We start from the raw sequence: 21,881 nt of genomic DNA on the forward strand, positions 1-21,881 counted from the left end.
GTGTATGTTGCAGGAATCTTAAAAGTTCTTATTAATAAAATGAAACCTGAGGCCAGTTATTGGGGTAAACACGAAGATCAGAGTGCCAGAACAAGCCACAGCTATCTCACCCTGCCAATTCCTCTGCTGGTCCTGTTTCCTCAGACTGGAAGCTTCTGTGTCCTCATCCCAATGGCTCTCAGCTGAACTGCTGCTGGAAAGCCTGAAGCTTAACCAGCCACATGTTTAACCAGCCAAATGCTTCTAGTTTCTGGTCCTCACGCCTTATATATCTTTCTGCTTTCTACCACCACTCTCTGGGATTAAAGGCTGGCTTTCTGGGATTAAAGGCATGTGTCACCATGCTTGGCTATTTCCAATGTGGCCTTGAACTCACAGAGATCCAGAGGGATTTCTATCTCTGGAATGCTAGGATTAAAGGTGTGAGTGCCACCATTTTCTAGCCTTTGTATCTAGTGGCTGTCTGTTCTCTGACCCCAGATAAATTTATTAGAGTACACAATATTTTAGGGAACACAATACCACCACATGTGTATATGCATGCCCATGTAACAACAATAAATAGCATAAGGTGCCATGAATTTAAAAGAGAGCTGGAGGTGGGGGTGGTTTGGGGATTGTTTGGAAGAGAAATGAATGGGAAGGGGAAATAATCTCAGAAAACAATGAACATGGACATACAAAATGAATAAGTAAAAGGAATAGCATGAGAATCACATCCAAAAGTTTGTAATTGTATTTTTAGGTGTTATTTAATGCAATAAACTGAATGACCTTCTCACAAAGACCATTAATTATATATCACTAACAACATCAGCCCATGTTTTTACTGAAAACCCCTTCTTTCTGTCAGCAGCTGTCTAGTTCAGTATGAGCTTATGAAGAGATCTCTGTTCCTTGGATCTTGGAAAGCACCTCTGAGTGAAGCAGATGGAGTCCATTTTTCAAAATCAGCTCCTCTGCTCTCCCCATTTCCATGAGCCCAAATCGTTTGTATTAGTGGACAATGTGATTGAAACTATGCTTCCTTGAGAACTTGAGATTTTAAGAAATTCATCTTCAGGGATCATGAAACTACGTGGAAGAGGAGGCAAAAAGATTGTAAGAGCCAATGGGGATGGAAAACACCAAGCAAATGAGGCCTTTTAGACACAACAGTACTGCTGCACCTGTGAACTCACATGTGGCAGCCTGCACAAGGCCTTCACTGGTCTAAGCCAGATGGGGTCCTGAAGCTAAGAAGGGAAGTGGACACAAGTCCCCATCACTAACCCAGAAGCTATCTCCAATTGATAATTGCTCACAAAGGGAATATCCGCTTTCTCCAACAGTCTCACTGCATGCAGGAGCCACACTTAGGAGCAGGCCCCATGCCCGACAGTAGATGACCAACACAAAACAAAGTCAATGATATTCTTAGAGCTTTTTGTTTGTTTGTTTTTGCCTCATAAAGTTTTGTCTGGGCATTTTGTAAAAACTCTACAGGTCTTATGCTCATATGTTATGGATTCCAATTTTGTGTCTTTGTGGGATTTCACTGTGTGTAAACATGTGTCTCTGAATCCCTATGTGTTACTCATGCTTTTTCTCTGGCTCTCTTTTGTTGTTGTTCATTTTTTTTAATCCTATTCAGGTTTGTTTTTATTTTATCTTCTTCTTATTATACATTATTACTATTTTCAGTTGCTTATTCATTTTCTAAAAAGAGAGAGAGTAAGAAAAGGTGTGGATTTGGGTGGGGGAGAAGGTGAGGAGGATCTGGGAGGGGTTGGGGAGGAGAAACCATAATCAGAATATATTGTAAAATTTTTTATTTTCAGTTAAAAACAAGTGAGAATTTCTTAGGCTTAGGGGGAAAAATCACCATTCCCTGTTTCCTAGAGTGTTTAAGTTGTTATGTTTCTTGTTTATTATCCATTGGCTTCTTCATTCTTTTCAAAATGGTCTCATTAGTGTGGGCTCACATTCTTCATAATACTGTGATTGAGCTAACAAGGAACGATGAGTTCTGTAGACACTTTTCACATCAAGCAATTGTGACAGCAGAAACACAACAATCTTGCTCCTCAGAGGTTCTTTGTGATGGCTCTAGCAAGAGAGGAAAAGGACCTCTTTAAAAACAGACAGAATGAGTTAAAATCCTGAATGTGATTAAACAAATTATGAGTTCCTTCATTCTGAATTAGCCTAGCTGTTTTCAATCCTGAGCCTTGCTTTCTTGTTTTCAACTTAGCAATTGTTCACGATTCACTGAACCCTTTTCCGGTTTCAGTGAGAGTGTAACTAGAGGCTGCAGTGTATGGGGAATCTGAATGAAGAGAAATCGGCCCTGGATGTCTGCCAGTGCACAGTGTATGCAACCACAAGTGAGGAGTTAAGGCTTGGGGTCATGAGACTTGAGGACAAGACCCTCCCTTCCCCCTCCCCCTTCTAAGCTGTGTGATCCTAGGTAGAAGATCTCTCTTCTAACTCAGTGTCTTCATTTGAAAAGTAGTATTATCTTATACTGAATCTGAAAGAGTTGCAGATAAAAATGATAAAAAAAAAAAACATGTAAAACGTCTGATAAGTTCTAACTGCCCAATAAAGAGTATATACACTGTGATTTTCACCGAGTAAAACTGCCTGTGTCACAGAGTAGAGTAATGGATGCCCGTGCACTGAAATGAACGTGTTTTTCTTGATATTACAATGCAAGACCATTCTTCATTTTAGTTTAATTTGTTTTTATGCTCATGTAAATATGTATTGAATGTTCACAATATTTGAAAATAATAAAGCTTACTCTTATTTTTGTTTAAAGAAGGAAACCCATTCTTTCTGAAGTTTCATGCCATTATCACCTTTCCCTAGCTGGACTTTTCCTACACAGTCCTCATACTCAGCAGACGACACCCTGTCTCTCCCCTGCCTTAAGAGCTTTTCTAGAAGTAGTTCTTCCTGGTGTGCTTCTGTAGGCTGCAATGGGGAACTGGATGAGCTAGTTTTCCTTGAGAACACAGTCCGTCCCTCCTGGGTGTCTGTCCTTAACATCATACATGAGGACTTGTATCACTTTTTGTGGAAAATTTGAGAATCCAGCAGAGTAATCTTTTTTTCAACTTCTGTGCCATTTCTCTTCCATAAATCTTAGGCAAAAGTCAAAGGCTGACAAACTGTCTTAGAGGTGGGCACCTTTTCTCACTTCTAACCTGTGAAAATCACAATCCAAGCATTTACTCTCATGTTTACCCTGATTTCATAAGCTCCACTATTATTTCAGTATAGAGCATGTACAGAGGACTATTGACAGTTTCCTGTTCAACTGTATTTTTCTGCTGTATATTTCTGTATATATCTCATGGGACATTTTATGAAAATATAAAGCCCCTTTGTTTTTTTATGCTTGAAGCTTTTTCTCCCTTCCTCTCTGTGGCTTGAACACCTGAGCTGGAATTCAACTATGTCCAACTGGTGTTACCTAATGCTTTATTGGAGGAGATTCTTCATGAAAAAGACAAAATTATCTTTATTGGTGGAAAAATGAAGGCACAATACTTAAATCTATAGTAATAAATGAAAAATTCAAGTTCTCAGGAAATCCATACGAAATGAATTAACTATATTACAGTTAATAGAAACACAGAGATAAGATTTCTGAGAGTTAAATGAACAAAACCACAAAATTATTGTCATAGAAACTGCATCCATGTACTAAAATTGCTTAAGAAAACAACCCATTCTAGTTTACATGCTACATGAAATTGTGTGCTCAGTGCTCAGACTCTTCTTTAAACACATGAGAAAACTTCGCCGTAGCAGTGTTTTATAGCCATTGGGTGTGATCTTTTAGAGTGTTCTAAAAGTTATTTAGTGACTTTCCACAAATAGTTAGTTACATTTTTATTTATTTAGTACACGTTTGTGTGTGAGTGTGTGTGTGTGTGTGTGTGTGTTTGGGGAGGCACACACATGCGAAAGTGTTGCATGTGGCGGTCAGAGGACAAACTGGGGTAGGGTCAGTTCTCCCTTTCTATACATGGCTCTCAGAGACATAATTCAAGTTGTCGGGCTTAGGGAGCAGATACCTTCAGGTGCTGATCATTTGCTAGCCCAGTATTTATCTTCAAAATTAAAGAAAAGAAGAAAAAGAAGAAAGGCAACATCATTTGTAGAAATAATGGCTTGCTTTATGAAAATCTTCCTGTTTTTTTCTCTCTATACATATTCTGGATTACAGTTGTCAATCTCTGAAGGCATGCTTTCCGAGGCCCCTCAGACATTACTGTCTACGATAGTGTCTTTGCTTCTCTCAGAGTTGGCACTACAGTCAGTGTAAAGGTCTCTTTGAAGGGAATGTTTCCCAGGATGCTTCTTCATTAGTTCATCATGCTCAAACTAGGATTAGGTTCCTAAGATACAATTCTGCCTTCCTGTCTTTTAAATGTGAATTATATGCTGCCATAGATAAAGAGAGTGCAGAATATGTTTACAGATGTAAATTATATTTAGTTTTTTAAATATTGAGTATATGTTGTAATTGTAAAATAACATTCCATTATTTGAGTAGGATTTTGTTTTTCTATGTCTCTTAGATATACTCAACAAAATGGTTTCTTCTAATGCCCTTCTCAGCTGGCCCCTTGCTAGTCTTTTGTACAAGTACTTAAAATAACTTCACAATCCAGGAATACGTGACCTGTGAGAACATTCAGTTCTTAGAGGACAGTAGAGGAGCAAATATCAGCTGCTGAGTCCAGCTGTTCCTGGAATTAAGGACACAGCTTTGGCCTGACCAAGCAGAATGCTGGATAAATTGAGAAGAAGAAAATCTGAAAATATTGACTGCCCTCTTGACACGGTTTTGCAACTGACAGCGCGGTTGTGGCTCACAGAAAGCTGTGGCAAAATATGTATCCAAAGCAGAAGGCGCACGAAAGGCACAAGGGTGTGGAGATGGCGAGGGGAAGGAGGCAGAGTGGTTCTCCTCCCAAGTACGGCTACTGAGTGAGCTTCTTAAAGATGGCTTCAGATGTCGCAGACAGCTGTGCTATCAGTGCCTTTATTCCTAGATTAAAGCAAGGGTTTTACAAGGGCAGAACTAAGGCCAGCTGAATAACTTGTAAGTACCAAAGCACATAAAACCATGGAAGAACTGTACCAACCCTGCTCTGTCTAGGTTAGGTCTTTCTCCAGTAGATTAGGAAGAATGATGCTTGGGTGGTGAATTAGGGAATTTGGGTTTTAATTCTGGTCTGGGCTTTAATTCTAGATGTCTAGACCCAAACAACTCAGTAGGCCTGCCAATAACTAATGCCACCTGAGTTTCCCCATTTGTAGAATGAACATAGAGAGATACACTTTGCTTGTCAAGTCTGTGAATCTTGCTTGAGTTAAATTCGTTTTTCTCAGGAGGGTGGGTGTGGATAGCATTTTGAAAATGTTTTCGATTGGGAGACTTCATATTTGCTGTCACATTTACCACACATGACTACTGTGTAAAGACTCTTTTATACACTCAGGAGGTAGAAGTAAAGTAATTTACTATCTGCAAAATCTAGGGTTCATATTAGAATTCACACTATCTGACTTAAAAGTGATCTGGTGTAAAGTCACTGCCGACCATTTCAACTGAGTGCCTCCTTAGCAAAACAGAGGCATTCCCCCTAGCCTGTGGATGCAACTGGAATGAGCTGAAGTGCTCAGTGGTGGTCTTTAGTTGTGTGACTGTTTAGTAATGGAACAGGCTTCCTGGACAGCTGAGTGAGGATCCTTATCTCACAAATTCTCAGAAATACATTTTTTTTTTATTTCTAGGCATCCTTACATTTCCTTATCTGGTCTTGTGCTGTCAATCTTGTCAGACCCCTGAATGAGGTAATCCAGGCCTAGACAGACAAATATGGTATGTATTCACTTATATGTGGATATTAGCTGTTAAGTCAATGATAACAAAGCTATAATCTGTAGAACCACAGATTAGATAGAGAGATAGGGACTAAGGTGTACCTTAGTTCTCATTAGAAAAGGGAAATAGAATAGATAGTTATGGATGGACAGGGTGGGGCTGCTGTGAAGAGAAAATCAAGTGGGGATGAGGAGGAAATATTGAGAGGAACAACTAAAATCAAGTGCCATTTCAGGTATACATACAGTAGAAGCTTCCTAAAATATATACATATATGATGGTGATCTAAATGAAATTGCCATGTAACAGGGGACACAGAGCCCCACTTGGACATTTTGTGACACCAAATGAAGCTTCTAGTACTGGGATAGGGTTACATTTAATTGAGTTGTTGGCCAAAGTCCCTATAAAAACCACCAAATAACCCAGGATGTTACTAAGACTCTAAGTTGCTCTCCACAAACTGACAACAAGTCTCCGTTGCTGAGGATGACATCTACACAATTCATTGAACATGGAGAAATTGAACCGGTGCCTACATAGAGCCCTTACCCCTACTGCCTAGAGTCTTTGGTACAGGAAGGCACTCTGCATGCTACCAAAGGAGAAACATAAACAGCAAGTCAGCCACAACCCTTTGAACTACAGTGGTGTCCTGCCTGAGAGATATGCTAGTGCAATGGTGGCAAAAAGGCTGCGGGGGTCACCAGCCAATATCTGGTTTGACTTAAGGCCCACCCCACAGATGGAACCCAATCCTAACACTGCCTGGGTGAGCAAGAACTTGAGACCAGATAGCTCAGAGACCTAGGGTAAAACCAAATACTACTATTCTAAGAACACAAATAAACAAACAAAACATAGTAATAAATGACTTCTAATGATATTCTGCTATAGTCATATATTCATCCATCATCAGAGAAGCTTCCTCCTGTAGCAGATGGTAACAAATACAGAGACTGTTGGCCAGACATTAAGCAGAGAGTGAGAACTTGGAACATTCAGCCCTAAACAGGATGTCTCTCTCAAATCCCTCCCCTCAAATCTCAGGGAATCCTGGAAGAGGAGGTGGAAAGAGTGTAAGAGTGAGAGAGGATGGAGGACACCAAGAAAACAAGGCCTCTGAATCAAAATGATCAATGCACATATGAACTCACGGAGACTGCAGCAGCATGCACAGGACCTGCAGAGTCTGCAGCAGATGGGGGCCTAGAGCTCAAAGGGGAAGCAGACATATGCCCACATCCCTAACCCTCAAGCCATCTTCTATTGATAGCCACTTGTAAATGGAAATTCAGTTTTCCCCAAGGGAGTCTCACTGCAGAAACAAGCTACTCTTCAGAGCAGGCTGTATGCTCACAGTAGATGATCAACAGGAAACCAACTCAGCTGCATCTTCAGAGGTTCCTTGCCTTATCTTTCAGGAAAGGAACCTCCAAATTGTTTTTGTCTTACATTTTATTTTTTATCTTATAAAATTTTTATCTTGTATTTTATATATATATGACTTCCAGTTTAGTGCTCTCATGAGATTCCTGAGTGTGTTAGAGGGTCGAGTCTCTGTATCTATACCTGTTTTCTGCGCCTTTTCTTGGGCTCATATCCTTCTGTTTGGTTTTTTTCCTATTCTAATGAATTAATTTTTATTTCATTTTATTAAATTTTATTTTATTATCATCTCCTAGAAGTGTATTCTATTTCTGATGAGAAACAGAAAGAGGATTTGATCCACATGGGAGGGGAGGGGAGGAGGAACTGGGAGGGATAGAGGAGGAGGAAGCCATAATCAGAGTTATAATTGGAATCTTAAATTGTCTTTAAATAAAAAAAAAAAAACCAGAGCCTTTAAATAAAATACTGAAAGCCAGATATTGGAGTAAATGCTGGAAGATCAGAGGAAACAAGCCACAGCCGACCTCACCTCTCTAACTCCTCAGCCGATCCTGTCTCCACAAATCTTCTGACTAAAAGCCTCTGAGTCCTCAGCCAAAATGCTTCCTCAGCTGAAAGGGCTATAGTTCCTGTCTCTGCATGCCTCATACCTTTCTTCACCCAGCCATATCACTCCCTTCCCAATGCTGAGATTAATGGCGTGTGTGCTCCCCAAATACTGGTAGCAAAGACATGAGATCTCAAGTGCTGGGATTAAAGGCGTGTGACTCCCAAGTACTAGGATTAAAGGTGTATGCCACCACTGCCTGGCTCTGTTTCTCTCCTACACTGAATCAACCTAATGAAGTCCAGTGTGGCTTTGAACTCACAGAGATCTAGACTGATCTCTGGCTCCCGAGTGCTAGGATTAAAGGTGTGTGCTGTGACCACCTGGCTTCTGCATTTAATCCAGTGGCTGGCTCTGTCCTCTGATCCTCAGGCAAGCTTTATTTGATACACAATATATCATCACACGGGATGTATTATGTGAAGGGGAAAATGTTATTTTCAATAGGGGGAAAAATAAAAAATCAGTATTTTTTTTTAAATTATCAAGTGCATGGCCTATGGTAGGCTTCTTGCTAGATAGCTCTTTCATCTTAACCCATTTTTATTAATCTGTGTATCTACACGTGTTCCATGGTTTTATCTGCATCCCATGACATGTTGCTCCTTGGATGGCCATTTGGCTTCTCCCTTATTCTCCTTTCTCCTTTCATTATCTCTCTTGGATTTTCCCACCTGGCTCCATCCTGCCCTGCCATAGGCCAATGCAGCTATACTTATTAACCAATCAGAGCAACACATATTCACAGTGTACAGAAAGATGTCCCACAGCAAAAGAAGAAAGAAAGGTCACCTGACTAAAGTTCTCATGAGTCCCAGCTGTATATAATCACAAGGACATGTCACACATGGCAAAACATGTTTTCCATAGGGACATAAACATTTATTTGAATAACAGCATCAAGTAATAATGAATAATCTTAAGTAGACTCATTCCTACCCTTTACACCTGGGAGGAACACAAAAACACATTCCAAGAATAATTCCATGTTTTGAAGAAAGTGAGTTCATAAGACTCTGTACTGTATTCTTGGAGTGTACTCAAATACTTAGAATCCTGCTTACATGACTCCATTCCAGAACTTTGTTCTGACAAGCATGAGCTTATGCAAAACCTACTGATCCCAAACTTCCTTTTTTTTTTTTTTTTTTTTTGCCGAATGCCGTTTATTAAAGGAGGGAGGAGGTCTTAAATACAGGCTTACAGCACAATGGGAGAACCCCAGAGGGCAGAAGTTCGCTACCGAAGTTTTACAATCTTACATCTAAATTGTTAAGGTCCATTATGCAGAATATGCAGACAAGGAATATTGGTGAAATTATTAAGTTCACTCCACTCCACATAGTTAAAAGGAAGATTTATTTAGTGGGTAACTTACAAATAAAGGGATAGGTAGGTCACGGGGTCTGGGGAAGGTGTATCGCAGTCCAGCAGTGTTCTCTGGAGCTCCGCTCGGTCAACCTCCACCATCTAGGGTCCAGGAACAGAGAGCGCACTGGCCCATCCAGATCTTGGGTCTCTCTGCACCTACCTTGGCCCTGCCTTGTAGGCATGACAGTTGCCAGAGTCTCAATGGGGTTGGAACTTCCAGATCAAAGCTGGAATGGCTACCCACTACATCTCCCCATTTTTGTATAAATAAGAAGGTTCTAAACTAATACAAGACTATATACAAAGGAATGGTTATCAAATATTGTCCAGAAATAATGAGGGATAATGACCTAGATAAGATGGAACTACAACCAATGCGAACAATGTCAAGCAAGAAACACATACTAAAATCCAGAGAAGTCTAGAGCATAGGTAAATGGCATGTTACAAAGATCATTCCAAAAGGTGTCTTATCATAAAGAACCTGAATCTAATACTTAATATGTTCTATATAAGATTATACAAACACACACACACACACACACACACACACACACACACACACACACACACACACAAAGTTGTAACTATGACTGCTAGTCTTCAATCCCATCAAAGACCTGAGAAGGAACATAATGGTACCTGAGAAATGGTAGATGGATGCAAGCAACTTTCAGGAATCTTGCAAGAGTAGACTGAGACAGCTGGCAGCCTGGACAGTAACCTGATGTTTCTCAGCATTGTTGGTGCATTCAAATTGGCTATAGGCCTAGAGTATCTGACAGACCACTTTCCGAAGCAGGAATTCTGAAAGACCATCTTACCCTGTCTTGGCAGAGTACAGTGGTTGCTTTCCTTGTGTCCCGCTTGTCCAGAAAGGACAGCATTGCATTCGTACTGTCAACAGTTGAGGCAAGGGCAGTTCTTTTCCCAGTAGGCCATTTTGTGCCAAGAAGACAAACTTCAAAATGGAAATGTCTTAGAAGCCCAACATTCTCTCAGGATCAAATTGGTGCAGCCAGGAGCAATTGTGTCTCATGTCAACAGAATTCTAAGTTATTTAAATGTCATATTCTCTAGGTCTATGAAGTGTTTGAAGATTATCTGTCCATCTGACCTATGTATCTGTAAATCTGGATAACCTAACTAATGTAACTATAGAGATGACAAGCCTAGGTGACTATAAATCTACAAGTCTTATCTAACAAAATAACCTAAGGACTAAGGCTTCATGTAAACAAGGTAAACAGTCTATAAGCAAATGTATGGTAAAGGATGATGACTTCAAAATTGTCACAATACACAAGATATTTATAACAGAGGTAGGAATGTATAGTGTGATATGTAATATGACAATAATCTTAAATATATTTCAATATACCTAATATCCTAAATAGAAGTAGAACATACATGAAGTATGACAGATATAAATTAAATTTGTATCAATATACAAGTATTTCAAATAAGAGTAGAAATATATGTACATTATAACAAATATAGTTCTGTAAATATATCAATATACAAATTATCTTAAACAGTTATATAAAAATAGTTTACATTTGTATCAACATATAAGAATCCATAACAGTGCAAATTACAGTGCAAATTATGTAAGGCTGCTATTTTACTAAATTTGTTTACTAGTATATATAATAATCTACCATCATATCTTATAACTATCCATTCCATTTCTTCTTTTCCCTTTTTTAGAATACTGAGTCTAATATTTTCTTCCACCCCCAACCCTATAACCATCATCCATAATCCTGAGAATTATAAAACCTAAGGGAGAAGGGGCATTGTTTTCTTAGAATTGCTTCCTGCTGTTTAGGGGGTGATGTTATCATTGTTGGGTACTGTGAGAAAACTCAGATAGTTAAATCTCAGTTAGACTAACTGTAGGTTCTGCAGCAAGTCTTAGAGTAATGGTTAAGATTGTCTGAAATTCTGGTAAGAAGTGTAGTATGATGATGATTACCATGGCATCATTCTGGATTGGGTAGAGTTGTTGTTGGGGCCCCATCTTCCTTCTGGAGACTTCCGAGATTGCTATTGGAAAAACTTATTTGTTACCAAAAATGGAAAGTTTGGATTTAAAGAGGACATAGCATGTAAGAAAGGATTCTGAGAAATCAAGTAAGCATGGAGAGAATTAGAATCTTGAAGACAATGATCCCTTTTTATTGGTTTTCTTCTGTCCCACACCAGAGGGCTCTTCTGATACGAAACTGAAGAATCTCTCAACCTTTTCTTTTAGCAATATGCTTGGGTTTAGAGAAGGAGTGAGCCAATTCCACCTCCAAAGCCAACTTCGCTTATAATTGAATTGGAACCACAACTTTTCTAGATTGATAGAGAGATAGATGTTAGACAGTGAGATTTTACCATGTGTAGATTGGTACCAATAGACTCTTTCTTTCTGTTGTAAACATCTGGAAATCCAAGGCCTTATGATTTTTGGAAGATGGGTATTTCCATTATCCTGGAAAGACAAAAACAGAACCCTACCCCAACCTTTGATTGTTACATTTTTCTTACAACTTATAGAGATGTCACATTGGTGGGTGATCTTTTACTTCTCCTCATCAAGGGGTATTTTCTGTTTGAATCGAATTTTTATTAATTTTGTTGGTATCCATAGCTTTTCTTCTCCTGCAGAGCCAATTCCTTCTCGGCTTCGGCTGATAATTCTCTTGGACTATTTAATTCTTTATCCCCTTCTATAGTATTAGCCAAATTTTGTAGTCCATCTTTGGGTATTCCCATGATACCCAGTAAGTTGGAAATGCTTCCTAATAACTTTTGAAAATCATTAAGAGTCTTCAATCGATCTCTCCTTAGTTGTACCTTTGGGGTCTAATTTTTGGTAGCTCTATCTTATATCCTAAGTAATTAATAGAATCTCCTCTTTGTATTTTTTTCAGGAGCAATTTGCAGTCCCCAGCAAGAAAAAACTTTTTTTTACTTCTTCAAACATGCTTTCTAATGTATCTAACTTTGAATCAGCTAATAGGATATCATCCATATAGTGATAAATTATGGATTGTGAAAACTTTACACGAATTATCTCCAATGGTTTCTGCACAAAGTATTGGCACAAAGTAGGGCTGTTTAACATTCCCTGTGGGAGGAGCTTCCATTGATATCTCTTGACTGGCTGAGAATTGTTATAATTAGGTACTGTGAAGGCAAAATTTTCTCTATCATTTTCTTGTAAGGGTATGGTAAAGAAACAGTCTTTTAAGTCAATAACTGTTATAGGCCATTCTTTGGGTAGCAGAGAGGGCAAGGACATCCCAGTCTGTAGGGAGCCTATTGGCTGAATTACTTTATTAATAGCTCTCAGATCTGTCAGCATTCTCCAATTACCAGACTTTTTTAAATAACAAATACAGGAAATTGCAAGGGCTGGTAGATTCTTCAATGTGTTGAGCACATTAACTGCTCTTGAACCAGCTGTTATAAAGCTTGTAGCTTCTCTTTTGTCAAAGGCCATTGTCCGACCCAGACAGGTTTATTAGTTAGCCATTTTAAAGGTAAGACAGTTGGTACTTTTGAGAGTTCAGCAGCAGTTGTGCTCTGTTTGTATACAGCCTGAATGGTTGGTGACTGTTTTTTATAGCATATTGTGATATTATTCCTAGAAACATGCATTGGTCTGTATTCCTTTTCTGAGAGAGTAAAAATTTTAATCTGGGTATTCCACTGTTGTAACAGATCTTGTCCCCAAAGATTTACTGCTACATTTGCTACATATGGCTTCAGCCTTCCTCTCTGTCCTTCTGGCCCTATGTGTGTGTGAGCTGCAGAGTTAACTGTTGCTAAAGATCTCAAAGTTGCGCTGGGCTTGCAATCTGTGTGTTTGACACAGAAAAGACCAACAGAAGTCCTAAACAACCCATAGCCAGTAGGCTAAAGGCAACTGAGCCATTCCCTTCCTTAACGAGCCTTATTGCAAATTGGAGTCCTTGTAAGATGGTATCCCAAAAGCAAATGGATCTCGAGTTTATAAATTTATAATTTTCAAAGCCAATTGAACTGTATATAACTATTGAATTAAATTTATCATGCCCAATAGAATGAAAAATTAATTAACTGTGGTAGCTACTTTTGCTGCCAGGGTCTCCACTGTGCTAGCTATAATTAGTAAGTAAGTAAATATTTCTCTTGTCTTAACTTGAAATAAACTACTTAATAATTCTGTTTCAGCCTGATCCTATGTCATTATTATAGAACAGAAAATTTATTGGACACACTGGAAGGAAGAAACCAAAAGGATTGTGGTGTCATTATCAATTGTTTTGTGTTTGAGCCCTGGGTGGAGGGGCAGGCTCTCTCTGCTGCAAATACAAAGTCCTCTTTTGTCTCTAAGACTGAGATCTTCTCTCCTCTCCTGTCTCACCTGTCAGCCCTGGTTGTAGCTCTTCTGAGGCCAGAAGTCACAGTGTCTCTCAAAGGGAAAAAAATGTCAATGGCATTTACAGCTTGCCCATAATTCCGAGTACTGCCGTGTTATGGAGATTTTCACAGACTTTGTTAAACTGGAATTATCCATGTTCATCTGAGGTTTCCTGGGGAGTTGTCTTCTTTACAAGAGATGTAAAAGGTCAAAGTTCCTTTAGTTCTGTTCTGCAGAGCAGGTAGGAGGGGAATAGGAAGATATATTCAAAGAGAGCAACCTAGTCCTTGGGTAATTGGAAGTTTTCATTTCCACCCATGTCTGTTCATTTTTAGCTTTCAAAGATGAGCAAACATAGGTTTTGTGATGTAGAATATGTGTCATGGATTAGCAAGTTTACATACTCCCCAAATAAGACCCATTTCTCCTTAAGTTTTCTCAAAATGTAAACCTGTGCCTTCTGAAATGTAAGTCATAGATAGATAAGAAGTATGAGAATAAAAGTGGATATGTTTAGTTGGTCCTTTGCTCAGCAAAGGCCCAGGGCTTCCAGCAGTCAGAAGTGTTTCAGATACTCTTTTTGACTGAACAAAGAATTGTTTGAATAATTGAATGGCTATGGGTCAGATAAAGATAAAGGGCTTCTGCCACCAAGAAGTTTCTGATCCAATGGCAGAATTTGCATTCTACCCAATCACTTTATAAGAAATTCACTAGTGTTTTAAAATCAGCTGGGAATTGCAGGCAAGTCTAAGAAATTTGTCTTAGTGGGGCTCTCTCAATATGATTTAGTCATTTCTGTAGGAGGAGATAGATGGCTCAGAGGGAATGATTAATCATTATAACAAAGTTGATTCTGGCTTGTAGTTTAAAAATTAATTATAAATAATTAATATAATAAATATGTAAATATGGGATCCATGTCTGTATTTAATGTTGTTGAAAAGATTTTGGGGCTGGAGAGATGGTTGGGTGAGTAAGAGCACTTGCTGTCCTCCAAGGGACCAGAGTTCAGTTCTCAGCACCTAGGTCAGATGGCTTACAACCAGCTGCAACTGTAGATTCAGGAGATCTGACACACCTGGCCCATGCACATACCCACATGCAGATACATACACTTATGCATAGTCAAAAATAATGAAAATGAATCTATTAAAATGTTCTGAAACTTTAGTAGCTTAAGAATCCCACTTGTTCCTTTCTTCCCTCATCATAACCATAAAGGTTCCAAGTGACTCCTAGGAATCTCATAATCATAGCCTGTGGAGCTGGAAGCACCCTTGAGGATGAGGAGCTGGAGGCATGTTCCCAGGTGTGGTGGGATGTGGGTGTTTAGGGAGAGTCAGCCCTTCCTCGCCCCTTCCCTCTTTGTGAGCGACAGCCTGGTGGCTCCCTCCTCACCTAAGCATGACTCTGTTTATGTAACCAGAAGGACAGTGCCTCTCAAAAGACTGAGGAGGGAAGACAGATGCAGAGAGTTTAGAGTGGAAATAATGCTTTGACTTTGCTGACAGCCAGTCTACTGGAGTTACTGGAGAGCCAAAGAATTCAAATCCTTCTTTCATTGCCTCCCCAAGACGTTAGTCCAGTGATTCCAATAATAACAGTTGTTGCTGTTGCCATTGGCTGCCTCCCACAAACTGAAGGTTAGACTGTAATGGTGCAAACAGTACACACGGACACACAGGACGTGGACGAACTGACCTAGAACTGACTTGGAAGCCTCCTCCTCGAGGGGCAGCTCTCATACTGGGAAAAAAGCAAACAATAGTCCTACTCAGTTGTTAAGCCCAGGAACCATAACAATGACCAGCAGGATATACATATATGTGTGTATGTGCATGTGTGTATATGCATGTGTGTATGTGCATGTGTGTATGTGCATGCATATTTGTAACAATTATTAATGAGGTTGGAAGGTTATTGGAGGACATAGGAGGAGTTGGAAGAAAAGGGGGCGAAAATATGTAAATATAGCATTCATGTATGGAATTACCAAAAAGTTAATTAGAAACAAAAATTTAAATAAAAAGTTTGAAGTATACTAAATAATATCTGCCTAATATAACCTTCATAATTACATATGAACACTGTGTATTTCAATATACTTGAGTGATAAAATTGGACAATTTGGAATAGTTTTAAGATCTTTATAAATGAGTGCCATTATAGTTTGATTATCTGATCATGAATATGGAGAAATGGGTCTAAACATCATATTCAACTCATTTCCCCTGTTAATAGTTAACATTAATCCAACAATGGGAATGAAGGCATTTATCTCTGATTTCTTAAACTGTCATCCACTCAGTGGGATACGGTGAGTCTGAATTTTTGTGCAAACATAGTACTTTTCTCCTTGATATTACATTGCCTGTTGTACAGGTTGTTTGTGTTCCCATGGATTCTGCCTGCAAAGTAGTTTAACGGAGGTGCTGTAAATTACAAACTTCTCACAGTAAGAACAAGCAGAGTGAAGAGGAGACAGAAAGGGTGTGGTGAGCAATGGCTGAGAAAGGGGTCCTGAGTTGGAGAATGTTTGACTGGATAAAATATTTGGATGCCATCTGGAAGGAGAGATTGGCTAATTTGGTAGGATTTCTGGAGGCACAATGAAGCTAGTAGGTGAAAATAAAGGATGAACAGATTTTGTTTTTATCAAAGTAGCTTGAAATCTGGGGGTTGCAGACTGTTTTTATAAAGAAATGAGCTGTGGATGGAGAGGATTTCCTGGGCAGAGGCTGCCTTGGTGTCCTTGACTGTGGGGCTGGTCTAAAGCTAAGAGCTGTTCGGAGCATACCTAAAACCCCAGGTTTTCTCATCCTGAGAGCAACAGGCATTTGACTTTGCCCTGCCCTGCTCAGGTGCCAGCAGACCCCGCCCCGCTCAGGTGTGAGCAGATCCTGGCAGGTAGGCTTCCCTTCCACCATGTGCATTTAGCAACTGATAAGCTCATAGGTCTCCAAGGCTATGGAGACTGGTTGCTGCTTATCGAACTTTGAAACATCCCAGGCTGGACTTCCTTTCTTTTCTATAAGATATTATAAGGTTCCTTCCCCTAGCCCCTGTTGCTCCCGAATATGCAGTATGTTCTTGCCCCAGCCAGTGACATACCACCACATGGATCCAACCAGCCAACCATTCTTTCTGGGGTATAGCTGTCTCCTGCCCCCTCTGAATAAAAGAGCTGTCCACCAACATAGCCTCCCAGCTTTCCCATCATACTTGCCTCTGCTCAGGATCCTCTTTCGGCCCCAGCTGTTCTTGGCACGGCTCCCCCACTTCCCCCACTCCCTGTGTTCCAGATCTGGCTAGTGCACAATAGTCCAGCCATACCGGATGAAGATGACTCGAGCCCGGCACTCGGGCCCAGCGCTCGGGCCCAGCCCTCGGCAACCACTGTTGCTGCACCATTAGAGGACTCATTGTCGGACATCATCACTAGAGGACCTGTGGCCACCATGGTCATCCTCAAGGCTGAGCTAGAGGTTGCTGACTCTGGTGATTCAGAGTCCTCAAGCATCAACCAAAAAAGAGGAGTGTAAAACCCCAGCATTTCCAAGACAGCCCATCTTTTACCTTCTTTATCTCACACAAGAGCATCAAGGGCATCCTTTTGTTCGGCAGTCTCCTACTCTCAAGTTTATGTTGAAATCTCTGTATATTCTTTAATTCATCTGGATTTTGTGAACTTGTATAATTTGTTCACTGTAGGTACAGTAAAGAGTAGGGCATCCAGTCCTTTAATTCTTTGTCTTTCATCTGCTTCCTGTAGAATATCCATCTAGTTCCTGCTAAGCTCAGTTGAAACAGTTAAAGCTGTAAAATGCTATTAACTGTACTTAGTTAAAAAATTAGGAATAACAAATGATTCTTAGGCAGCTTCTGAGCTACTAGGAATTTGATTAGTAAGTTTTTATGACTAAGATTGCTTTTTTCCTAAGAAGCAGCTGTAGATGTAACCAACCGTCTTATTAAATAAGAAACACAGAACCAATGTAAAAGAGAAAGCCAAGAGGTCAGAGCTCAGAGCTAAAATCTTACACTTCTTCCTGCTCTCCCCCTTCCTCTCCAAAAGAGAGCTACTTCCCGTGTGTTTGTCTTTAATATAGTCTTTCTGTTCTGCCTTCTCATTGGTTGTAAACCCAAACACATGACTGCCTTGTCACTGCCTGTAAGTACAGCCCCCTAGGTCTTAAAGGCATATGTCTCTAATGCTGGCTGTATCCCTGAACACACAGAGATCTATGGGATTAAAGGTGTGCGCTGCTGCTGCTGCTGCTGCTGCCACCACCGTCATCGCTGCCACCGCCACCGCCACCACCACGCTCTTGCTATGACTCTAATAGCTCTGACCCCCGGGCAACTTTATTTATTAACATACAATTAAAATCACATTTCAGTACAAATAAAATACCACATACTTCCCCTTTTCTATTTTAATAAAAAGAAAAAAAGCAAAAGGTTATAACTAACATAAGAAAAACTATATACAAAAATACAATAACTATATACAATATATACAAGTAATAAATACCTAAACAATATCTAGTCCATTTGTATTTGACAAATCAGAGAAAATAATTCCATTATCTATCCTATTTTGGTAAGTCCAAAATGTATCTAATTCACTTTCTATCCTAATTAATCTTTGACTATAACTAACTAACCTTCAACAATACTAACTAATCTACAACTCCCTCAGAGACCCAAGAAGGAAATAATATTAGCTAACAAAAATAAAAACAGGAAGTGCATGCAAGCAACTTCCAAAAAATTTGTGAGTTGACAGAAACAGCCAGCTGCCTGGACGGTCACCTGAGGTTTCTCCGCAGTGTTGGGGCATCATCTTCAGCCTATAGGCTTAGTGTATCTGACAGACTCATTTGTGAAGTAGGATGTACACAAGGTCAACAGTTTGACCTCACATTTGGTGAGAGCAGTTCATGTACCAGAAACACCTGAATTCCACTAGTGTCATGTCATGATTCAGGATTTTAATTCTGGAAATAGTTGATGGTTTTTTAATTCAGCTGTCCATTCTTCTTGGCTGTGTATATATGGCTTCATCTCAGCATCCCCTTCTTCTCCATATCCCTCTATCAAATGCCAGTATACTATTGAGAAGCGTGAGCCTTCAGCTGCTGTTCCATTGCACAACAGAAGCCATCGGCCCACTGCCTGTTAAGCTGCCTTTGAAGAAACGGGCACTGTACCTTTTCCGGATTGTGAAGGCCACTTCAGGGATGGGGCCATATTGTCCTGGCCTCAGAAGATGCCTTTTGATAAAGCCATACCCACACTTGTTTTGATAAGAATCAGTAGTCCTTTGTTTCGTGTTCTGCCTGTCCATTTTGTCCTGTTGAATCGAGGATACTTTATTGTCCAGTGGCTAACTTTTGCCACAATGACAGTTAACTCCATATGCAGTTTCTTCAATGCCCATATTTTCTCTGAAGTAGATTGGTACTGCCAGGAGCCGACATGTCTCAAAAAAGAAAAATTTTCTAAGTTGTTAAAACATTTTAAATGCCATATTCTGTAGAACTCTGAAGGGTTTGAAGATGACCTGTCTATCTAAAATATATCTGCTCAATTTTTAAAACATATCTAATATGACTACAAGTTCTATTGTAATGCCTAAATAATAACTTTCATTTCTTTATATCCTAATAGTTGGTAATAACAACATTCAAGGATCAGAAATTTGCATTACATTGTTAAATGAATGGTATAAATACAATTAGAAATATACATATAGAATTTTCTAACAATATCAATTAGAAATTTGTATACAATATAAAACAATCCAATCCAATGTAAAGTATTTAAAACTAGTAATTGTCTTTTTCTTTTCTTTCTTTCTTTCTTTCTTTCTTTCTTTCTTTCTTTCTTTCTTTCTTTCTTTCTTTCTTTCTTTCTTTCTTTCCTTGTTTAAACAAGAACCTTAACTCTAATCTCCTTTTCTTAGCCTTTTTCCTAACCATTGACAACAACTTGTAACCAACCCCCCTAAACATTGAAAATTATCCCAGACCCAAAACCCATTAAAAAGACAAAAACAAAAACAAAAACAAAAAAAAAAACAAAACACCCGCCCCACACCACCTCTTTGGGAATGTGGGCGTCGTATTCTTAAAATTGCTTCCTGCTGGGTATGGACGAAGTTATCTTTATCCTGAAAGAAAATTTTAGGTTAGTTTTCAAATTCTAGGAATGGTAACTATATCCTTCATTATTATCCAGTCTGTGTATAATGCCAAAGTTCAGGGTTTATCTCAAGTCTTATTCAAGTAGTCTTTGAGACTGGATCATCTCAGCTAGTCATCTCAAAATTGATCTGAACACCTTGTAGTTCAAAGTTGATCTGTAGATGATGTTTGTCAGCTTAATGATATTATTATTGTCCACATGGAATTGTTGTTGTTGTGGGGCCCCATCTTCTTTCTGGAGACTTCAGTTGATGTTAGGCCTGGCCCTGATTTCCTGTAGAAGACTGATAAGAGACTCGAACACAAAGACATATATATGCAGCTAATTGAAGCTTTTTTTCTAGAATTAGTTAGTACTCTATATGACCATTCATATCTTAACAAAGTTTAAAATGTATACATATATATATATATTAATCTTGTAAATTTTGATATAAAATTCACACTTTAAGAAAAGTTTAAAGACTCAGAATAGAATCAAAGAGTTGAGATTAGTAATAGAATAGTCCCTTAATTAATTTGGCTTTTGTCCTGTCCCATAGCAGAAAATGACTCTTTTATTCTGGCATGATACAGGGAGTTTGCATTTTCCTTTTAACAACATGCTTGAGTTTAAAGAAGGAGAGAGCCATTCTCCAACTCCAAAGTCAGCTTTAAATTTTAATTGAACTGGGCCTATTAGAAGACCAATAGTGTTAAATCTTTAAAGAAAAGCAGAAACAAACATTTAGGAAGACATAAAATTTTTTAGACAATATATACCCATACGATGTTTCACTCTGTTTCCTGGGATAGATGATTTGTCCCTTTTCTTCAGTTGTTTCATTTGTCTTGTGTTCTTCAGATTCCTTAACCTTCATTCTCCTAAAAGACAAGAACAAAAACCTTTCCCCAAGATTAATTTTGGGGATGTTCCTTTTTGGCAAGTTATTATCTGATTAAATGAAAAGGAATGTGTTACTGGTACAAGTTAGTTTAAATTGGATGTTCATGCTGGTTGATGAACTATCACCTCCTCTAATTAAGAGGTTTCTCTTGTTCAAATCGAACCTTTATCAATTTTGATGGTACCCACAGCTTATCTTCTCCTGTAGAAACAAAAGCAAAACCTCGTCCCCAATGTAATACATACCCTGGTTTCCATTCTGAGGTCAGCACATCCTTAAAGTATATAGGCTGATTTAATTCTATAGTTTTTTCTATTATCCAAAGTCTCTCTGCAGCAGTTGTTCCTTTGTCATTGGCTTTAAGAATATTCAAAGTTAATAGAGCATTATACAGTCTATTTCTGGGGGTTTTTGTTACCCCTTTCTGTTTATTTAGCATATCCTTTAGAATTCTGTTTGATCTTTCTATAACTGCTTGACCTGTAGGATAATGTGGTATACCTGTAATATGCTTTATATTGTAATAAGCAAAAATCTGTTTCATTTTAACAGAGACATGATGGAGCATTGTCAGTTTTGATTTGTGCAGGTATAGCCATGATGGCCATAACTTCTAGCAAATGAGTCATTACAGAATCAGCTTTTTCAGAACTCAAAGCAGTTGCCCATTGAAATCCTAAATAAGTATCGATGGTGTGGTATACATATTTCAGTTTCCCAAAATCTACAAAGTGAAACATGTCCATCTACCAGATTTCATTCCTCTGAGTACCCTTTGGGTTACATCCTCCTGGTAATGGCGTTTGATTGTAGAAGGAACAAGTAGGACATTTCTTTACTATTTCTTTGGCTTGTTGTCAGGTTATAGAAAAATCCTTTTTTAAACCTTTCTATTGACATGATGTTTTTTATGAAATTCTGAAGCCTCCAGCACATTTCCTATCAATAATTTATCAATCTCATCATTGCCTTCTGCTAGAGGGCCTGGCAGACCAGTATGGGATTGAATGTGAGTTATATATAAAGGATGACTCCTTTTCCTGATTGTATATTGTAATTGAATAGTGAAGTTAATTCTGAATCATCAGGGATAAATTCTACAGTCTCAGTATGTAATACCACACTT

Source organism: Peromyscus maniculatus, chromosome 11 (genome assembly GCF_049852395.1).
Source record: "Peromyscus maniculatus bairdii isolate BWxNUB_F1_BW_parent chromosome 11, HU_Pman_BW_mat_3.1, whole genome shotgun sequence".
In the NCBI taxonomy this organism is placed as follows: domain Eukaryota; kingdom Metazoa; phylum Chordata; class Mammalia; order Rodentia; family Cricetidae; genus Peromyscus; species Peromyscus maniculatus.